This window comes from Pteropus alecto, unplaced genomic scaffold (assembly GCF_000325575.1).
Source record: "Pteropus alecto unplaced genomic scaffold, ASM32557v1 scaffold7, whole genome shotgun sequence".
Classification (NCBI taxonomy): Eukaryota; Metazoa; Chordata; class Mammalia; order Chiroptera; family Pteropodidae; genus Pteropus; species Pteropus alecto.
In genome coordinates, this window is record NW_006494614.1 from 58,076,216 (window position 1) to 58,085,764 (window position 9,549).

Below are 9,549 nucleotides of genomic sequence, written 5' to 3' on the forward strand. Positions count from 1 at the left end.
CTGGGGCTCAGGTTGGGACAAGAGTGATCCAGGGACACAGTTTCTAAATGACAGAACTGGGATATAAAACCAGGCTCCATGGATCTTCAGAGCGCATTCTTTTAACTTTCACTCAAATGCTTTTCATTGTACTCATAAAGCACACATACCATTGTGTAGCACATGGAACATTTGCAGTATTGGACTCACTGTCTCTCCATGTGTGATGCAGTTGGCAAGCCGCTCTTTTCACTTATATTTTTTGCGTGTTCACATTGTCATAGGCTCTCTTCTGGGCATTGAGAATGCAGTAGGTCTTCCTCATAGAATTTCCATCTCAGTTAGGAAACAGACAATAAACAAGTAAATAAACAGACGCAAGTAATACATGGCATCATAACATGGTAGTGATATAAAGCAGGGGTCTCCAATCCCTGCCACGGACCAGTACTGGAACCAGGTGGCACAGCAGGAGGTGAGCTGCAGGTGAGAGTGAGTGAAGCTTCATCTGTATTTGCAACGGTTCCCCAGTGCTAGCATCACTGCCTCAGCTCCAATTCAGATCATCAGGCATTAGATTCTCGTAGGAGCACCAGTCCCTGGTGCCTAAAAGGTTGGGGACTGCTGATAAGAAAATTAAACAGAGGAACGAGAGGTGTGATTCAGGACTATGGAGTAGAAGAAAGAAATTTTAAATAAGGATGTTCATGGAAGTCTTCTGAGGAATGACATATGAGCTAAGGCCTCAACAAAGTATGAGAAAATACAGGAAGAAGGTGCGGCAAATATAAAACCAGGACAAGAATGTCTGGAGTGATGGAGCACAGCGATGAAGCCAGTGTGAAGCAGAGTGTGGGAGGGAGGGAGGAGATGAGGTCAGACCCTAGTAGGAGGTTGGGGATTTATTCATCAGTGATGGAAGATGTACGTTTGCGAGGGGGCTCTTCTACTCATGACCCACAGCATTGACCACAGCTTCGGGAGAAAGGCCCCCTGTCTTCCAGGAGCGTCATAAGGAAACCAATCATGCCACTTATCGCCCCAGTTTGAAAAGTAATTGCAGACACATGTGTAAAGGGCAGGACAATCTTTTCTGCCAATTATGTGCCCTGCTATTAGGTGATTAGAAGCTGGAAAGTCATAGTGTGAGGGATTAGCAGCACAATTCCCTCTCTTGCCACCGCTGATTTCTGCCTCTCCCAAGAGGGCATTCTTCCCTCCCCAGGTGCTAGTTTTAGCTGGTCTCAGCTTGACCAGGTGCCTCCCCCAAATTATGTTCCCTAAACACACTTGTCCTTGTCTGTAAAAGGAAAAAGCCTACAAGAAACCCTTACAAAACTATAGTTGAAAAACAAGGCTAAGTCTGCCTGGCTAAAAGATTGCAAACTTGTATTTACAACAATGTTCATGAAGACTGGTTCCAGGTATTTCCAAAGCTGCTTATCAAACAGATTGCATTGGTCCTTATGGCACTTTCATGCACATGACACTTTTATTATTTTATTTGGCTCTCATGCCTGGATACATCTGCCCATTTTATCCAGTAAATGATCCATCCTTTTATTTTTCAAGCCAGTTTTTAATTAAATACCCATTTTCTGCCTGGCATTTAGCAACTTTTTTTTTTTTTTAAATTAACACGAGTCTAGTGGTTACAGGATTCAGGTTCAAACAGTCCTGAATTCAAATCCCAGTTCAGCTCCTTTAGTTATTTCTATAGTCAGTTTTTTTTAAATTGATAAAATGGCAGTGATGACAGAATGGGATTTTCTGTCACTCTGACCGTCTTCATTCACCCTCATTCTCAACCATGATGGAGATGAAAGTTTTAGCTTAGTTTCCTAATTAGTTATGGTGTGACAAGATTTGACAGCTGCAAGAGGACATTGGTTGGTTTGTAGGTGTTCCACTCTGGACATGAAAATCCAAGGTCAAGGCAACTCTGCAGGACATGTGGTGGGGAGGAGGTTGGAACTAATGGTCTTTGAGCAACTGGATGAAGCTGGAAGCTTGGGAGGAAGAAATAAGGGGAGGGCAAAGGAAGAAGGGAGAAGAAACAAAAGAAGGGGGCTTCTGAACAGGCATCTAAAGGATTCTAGACCATCTAAGCTACCCTATATCAAGGCTATCACATATCTTGGTTGCTTAAGGGAATAAATTCAGGAACCAGACTGCTTGGGGTCAAGTCCTGTCTCTCCCCCTTATTATCTGTTGGACCCTGTGCAACACAGCTAACCTCTCTGTGCCTCATTGTCTCATCTATAACAATATTCTAATAATAGGACTTACCTCCTAGGGTGTCTGGAAGAATTCAATGAGTGCATACGTGCAAAATGCTTAGAATGATAGCTAGCACAGAGTAATCATGAAACAAACATTAGCAATAATGGAATTCTAAGTCTCTTCTCATGCTCTCTCTCCTCCTTTCCTGTCTGTTTCACAAGAATACTTGCCACCATTTAATCTTACCTTATACCTTAATGTTGTTTATTCCCCACCACCCTACTCCCTGCAACCCCAGTAGAACTCAAGTTCTGGGATTTTTGTCTGTTTCATTCACTACTATATTTCCAGCTTTATTTCCTGGAACAGTGCTTGGTACAGGAAAGGGGCACAATCAATACTTTTTAATGTTTGAGTGACTGAACAGATAAATGAAAGAATGAATGAGTTATTATCCTGTAGACTCTGTTTTCTTGATTAGTGCTGAGTGATAATAGGCTGCCTGCCCAACCTTTCAGATATTGTGAGCATAGCAACAGTATTTTATGATAATAATAGTGATATTCACTTTCTGAGGATTGAGAAGTATAGTATCTATAAGATGCCCAGGATAAGTGCCCAATTATACTACCTGTTAGTGACGTTATTGCTTTGTATGGTGTATCCCCTCCTTCAAGCTTGCATAAGCCTGTTCTAGTAAGTGGCAGAGTAGAACATAAACCTAGTCTGCCTGATTCCAAAGGGTGTGCTTATTAACATGAAAGAAACAAAGGCTTTTAGAATACAGATCTGTTCTCCATTACAGCACAAATAGGCTGTAGAGACTCACCTAGGACCCAGGTGCTCAGGCTCCCAGGTCAATGCTTTCTCCTCTTTCAACACTGAGAAGGTTTGCCTATCATTGGTCACCAGTAAAAAGGAATACTCGTATTTCTGGAACTGTTTAGGATTCAATAAGAAAAACATGAGTGTAAAGCACTTGGGAAAGTGCCTGCTACTTAATAAACATCATAGCTCCTATGATTATTTTTCATGCATGCATGAATCGATATATAGATGTTATTTTAAGGTCTTACATGTGCTTGGCACTGGGTTTATTGAAGATGTGGGTGAGAATTGGTTCCTTATCTCAAGCAGATGATAGACCAGTGAGGAACTACAGTAAAGAAATAATGACGTATTTTCAGTGCACTTAACTCAGCCTAGTTGTATTGGGGTGACATCCTGGGGAAAGTGGCATTTGAAGTGGTTGGTCCTTAATACTGAGCCGTGGCCCACTGAGTGGACCTTGGCCTGTGGAAGAGAAATTCTAGAAAGTAGCATGCACAAAGGTCCTGTGGAATGAAGTAGCCTGGCATGAGGTGGGATGAATGGTAGCATGTTCTATATGGCTGGTACTTGAGCTTTGTTGGGGGAGATAAAACAGCAAATAGAGCAGCTGCATAGAATCTTTATGTATGGTACTGAGTACCAAGTTAGGGATTTAGACTTAAAGGCATGGGGAGACATTGAAGGTTTTATATATATTCCAAGAACAGATACAGGAATGAACCCCAGGAATGAAGTTGCTTTTATTCACTGCTGAATAAAATAATGGCTATATTATAATAGATACTTAATATTTATTGCTTGAACTAAAAATTGCTCTGGCAACAATATGGAAGTCAGACTGGGGAGTTGGAGGAGACTGGCAATCTCGAGATCAATTACTTAACTTGGTTACAGAAAAAAATACTTCTCTTTTATTATATCTTGTTGTTAGCAAAACAATTGCTGAATGAATGAGTGAGTGAATGAATAGTTGTCCTGTTCTACTTTCTTTGTTAAGAGAGAGATGATTTATGGGTGTTTTAGCTGAGAGCAATAAAGTAGGTATGTCCTGAAATAAATTACTATTTGCCCCTCAAAGAATAATAACTGGGTCATGAGCATCTTCTGGGAATATGCTAAGACCTGTCTCTTCACCCATCAGGTTCTGTGACAAACAACGAGAATTCTTTGTCTTCTCTCTTGACATTCTGTGGTCCTCAGAGTCCCCTGGGGACAAAAAGTGAATCAATAGATTCATTACATGAACAAGAACCTGGCACTTTGAAGGCTTTAGATGAATTCCTGGCCTGTCAAATAAAAAAAAAATGGCGTTGAAAATACTCTGCCATCTCCTACTCAAGTGTGCCCTAGCTCACCTCAGCCTCTCCTGATTCACCTTGGGAAAACTGGGTCCTCAATTCACCTAGGGCATACTCCATACCCCATATGAGCTTAGTCTTGGCACAGAGAATAGAGTGTAGTTTACTTGACTGACCCACAGGGCCCCTGGACCCTTGGTCTTCTGTTGTATACAACATAAGACTTTGAAGTGTATATACTTAATCCTGGCCATAATTTCTCATAGTGGTTCCCTGGCAGTTTCTGTAACCATTAGCCATCTAGCTACTGCTTGGTATTCCTAATGAGATGAATGCATCTAGAGAGCCACTAGTACATAGGATCATTAGCCATAGGATCATCCATTTGTTCATTAAAAGAATAAATTATTGAGTGCCTGTCATGGAACCAGACATGGTTCTATGTCCCGGAGAACAATGATTAATAAATATATATTTAGTTGCCATCATGAAACTCATATTCTAGTGAGCAAGACCAACATAGAAAGAGGCAAGTAATAAACAAAATGATAGAAAATGCCATGGAGGAAAACATAAGAAATGAGCTAATGAAGGATGAGTTGGTGAGGGGTGGCTCCTCCTTTACCAAAGTTTCTAGGAGGATGAGAATGACCTGGAAGTGGAGGAAGGAGCATTCTAGATAGAGTGACTAGAATGTGTAAAGGCCCAGGGGTAGGAAAGAGCTTGGCATATCTGACAATTGAGAGTAGAGCAGGGCACAGTGAGCAAGGGGGAAAGTGACAATGGAACAGGTTTGGAGAGAGAGGCAGGAGATAGCTTTGTAAGGCCTTGTGAGCTTTGGTGAGTTTCTCTTTTCTATCATGTGCTAGGAGAGAGTTTTATGAGTCAAGACATATTTGCTTTTGAGTTTTCTACAATAGAAATAAGAGCAGTGTAGAGAATTAATATTTCTACATGGAGTGTTGGGACTGAATGGGGACACGTAGTAAGACAGCACTTTGAGAACCATTGCTTAGGAGATGGATAAGCTGATACTAGAGGTGTGTTGTTTGGTAGTTCATTTTGCTGCAGATGTTCAGGGCTAAGAGGATCTCTCCTATGCATCTGCATTCTTTCATTCATTCAGTCCACTCATATTTACTGAATGTCCATTCCTTGCCAGTCAATGTGTAGGCAAGAGGTATCCAAGGGAAAGAAAGACAGATGTCATCCTTGACCTCGTGGAACTTGCATACCAGCCATTTTAACTTCACAAAGCTCAGCTTAAGGAACAAAAGAGTCCTGGATTTGCCTTTTCTGGTGCTCATTTGGTTAAACTCTGGCAGATGTCACACATTCAGAATCATTAAAATGTAGTTTTCTGTGCTTAACTTGCTTCCACAGATTAACTTTCCTCAACTCATTATTGTGGACCTGACCTGGGACTATTCATAAAGACCACGGAAATCATTAACTGGGCGGGTTGCTTTTTATAGGAGCAGTACAATTTTATCTACTAGAGCTACTGGCAGATTTAGATTATATTTTAAATAAATTTATCCAGTACAAACATTCACAGATTTGCCTTGCATTGTAAATAAATTTCTTAAGTAATTGCTAAGCGATAGCCTCACAATTACGCTGGCATGATAAAAGCAACCAGAGACAGATTCAGTAATTTTGCAGTAAATTTTCAAGAAGAAGCCTAGGGAGGACCATCTTGGATTAGGTGGGTAGAAGGAGAGGACAATTTGGTGAGTTGAGAAATTATTAAGGACTTGGATTTGTGGTAAACATTAAACATTGGTCATGTCTATGCTGGGTGTAAGTATTCAGCTTTCAGCTCTTCTCTGAGCCTTTCCTTGGCTGGGGTTTGGCTAATGAATCTAGGTTAAGACTTTGCTTCTCACTTCAGATCTAGGGGTAGGCAGATATGGCTCAGCTTCACATGTTTCTCATCCTCCTTGGACCAGTTGGATAACCAGAGGATGTTCTTTTCATGGAGATGGCAGGATGTAAGAGACTTTGAGACCTGAGACCTCTTAAGACCCAGGCTCAGAACTGCACACTGTCACCTTCATCTCATTCTATGATCCAAAGAAGCCATATGGTCAAGCTCAAAGTCAAAGGTGAGGAAATTCACTCCACTGTTAATGAGGCAAGGATTGGAGCTTAAAGTTAACTCCCATAATTTAATAAGTATGTTGCATTCATCTATTATTATACAAACTTATGTTTTTTCCTAGACACTGCTAGGCAACAGGAAAGATTGCTGTGTGATATTCCTATACAACTCACTGGTTAGAAATCTAAGAAAAAGAGTTCTTGCTCTTGTTACCTTTTATATGGTCTGTACAATAGTCTTCTAAGAAGTCTTTCTTCCTTAGTTATGGGCCTTGATGCACTCCATTCTCCAGTGTAGCCAGAATGATCTTCTTAAAATGTAAATGAGATATTAAACCTTCCCTGTTTAAGTAGTTTGGATTATTCCCCTTTGCCAATAGGATAAAGCTCAACCTCCAGATGTTGACTTTTAAGCTGATCCTAATTTGGACTCCCAAACTGCCTAGACTTGTTTTCTACCATTCCTCTGGTCACCAGACTCTCCCTCAAGTGTCCCCTTTTCCTTATTTCCCCTTTGCTTTAGCTAAGTGGTTTCTTGCTTGGGGCCGCAGATGGGCAGGTGGTAGGAGCATGGGGCCCATGGTATCATTGTAAAGATCTTACTAAATGCACATTAAGCATTTTCTGTCAACTATAATAATGCCCCCACCCCAGGCACTGCCATTTTCAACTTTACCTTAGATGGGATTGTAAAGAATAAGCTTTAAATTCAGTTAGAAGAAAGTGTTGAATGTGACCTGCCTTTTGCTATTATTTATTTTCTCATCGACAGATACAAAAAGTACAACTTCTGTCAAGTAGAGCTCCATCATGGTTTTTGACACACAGTGGAAATCAATCACAATGGACTCTTTGCCTATTTTTGAACACATCCTGATCCCCTATAGCTCTGGCTACTTTGACTCTCTCAGTACTTCTTGTAGCACATTGTAATAGAATGATGTCTTTCTCTCCATTAGTCATATTTTCTAAAGCACATAAACTATGCCTTTTCATTTATTTTCCTGTTGTTTAGTTCAGTGGCTAATATGCAATAGGCACTTTATGAATGTTTCTTGAATGAATGAATGAATGAATGAATGAATATATGTAAGTGAGTAGTGGAGGAATCTGTAGAATAATGGTTCTCAAGCTATGCATACAAAGACTTTGTAATACACAGATTGCTGGACCTAATCCCTGAATTTCTGAGTCATTAAGTCTGGGGCGAGACCTGAGAATTTTCATTTCTAACAAGTTCCCAAGTGCTGCTGCTGCTGCTGCTGGTCTAGGAGCCACACTTTGAAAACCACTGCTTTACCAAATTGATGCTGAGATGATTCTCTGTGTAGAAATAACCCCAGTCACTACTTTGGGGTAAGGGAGACATCTAGAGGGGGCTTCTAGTTCACAGGATAAAATTGGTGTCTGAATGCCCAATTTTACTACTCTGAAGGGATCAAAGTCTTAAAGACAGTTAAGCAAGTTGGACTGAGGTGCCCTAAAGGTCACTCCAGGTTCTCTCTTCGTGCTAGTGTGGAAGTCATGGATTGTATGAAACATATTCAGAGAGGACACTATATTAGTGCAGTACCTCAAAAGCCAAAGGAGTATTTTCTGTCTTAGTCTTAGATGTCTGGGCTCTTCATACATTGAGGAAATTCAGAAGGATGTCACACGTCAAGTGTCCTTCACCAAAGATCTCCAAGCACCTACATGCTCACACTAGCCTCTGTGGAATGTTCTTTACTATGTCTAATCCTGGTCTATACTATTGTAAGAAGGCCTTGCCTTGCCATAGGCAGAATTAGATGGCCACATGTGAGTAACAGAATATTAGAGTTACAGAATGCTTTCCAGGTGGGAGGAGTGAACTATCACCATCATGAAGTATATCTGGTATGGCAATACATGGAGGGGTGTTTCATATCGGCACCATGCACTTTTCAGTACAGAAGCCATTTAATTCATCTTTTCAACAAAAAATTATTTGAGCACCTAGAGTATTCTAGACACTGTTCTAAAGGCTGAACACACAGCAGCAAAAAGACAGATGTAAAACTTATATTCCAGAGAGATAGACAGATGACAAGCAAAAAATATAATTATTAGTAAGTTATTGATGCATAACAAACCACCCTGCAAATATAGACCAGCTGTTTATTTGTAGCTCATATACCTATGGGTTAGCTGACTTGAGTTTGCTCCAGCATTCTGGGTCCATGGTGGTTCTCATCTATTCTCCTACGACCAGTGAGCTAGCCCATGAATGTTACTTTGAAGGCATTGGTAGAGGCCCTAGTGAGAGCAAGCGGAAATGCAAAGAACTTTTTGGGGCCTGGGTTTTAACTGGCACCCCATCGCTTCTGCCTCATTTCACTGGCCACCAAGTTCATATGGCCAAACCCAAAGTCAAGGAGTTAAAGGCATTGTTGCAGGTTGGAATGAAGGATTAAGACAATAATGCAAATGACTTATAATATAAGGTCAAGTAATACAAAGGGCTCCAAGGAAACATAAAGTAGGTTCATAGCTCAAGAATGATGAGGGATGCAACTTTCGGGTAGTCAGGTATTTTAGGATAGTGTATTGTCATAATCTTGGGTGGTCTTAACAGGCTATCCTATAGAGGGGTGTAACTTCAGCATTATGCTATGTTATGGTAGGGGCTTCCCACCCTGCTCTCTAAGTATATCTCGATTATCAAGCAATCCCACATACCAGATGACAGTTGTGTCTCATAAGGACATCTATCTGTTCTATTCAAATGTCTCATCACAGTAACAAATTCAAAGGGTACTAAAATTTGAATAAATTATCCCTGTTGAATATTATCCCAGTTGCCCCTCTCCATGCACATATGTTCATGTGCCTGTACACAAGCACTGCACACACTCACAAAGCCACCTCCACATACTCAGAAGTCATATCTTAACCCATGTCAATGAGAAGAAACCGTCTTAATCCCTGGCACCTCAGAAGACAGCTGAGGACTGTTGGATGATGATTCCACATGCTCTAAAGCCAAGCTGATGTGCCTGAAAAAGGAGTATGAACCTGGAATGTGTCTGAATAAAGACATAGCTTTTGAGAAGCCCACAGCTGCAAAAGTGGCCGGGGCTTGGTGGAGAGCCAT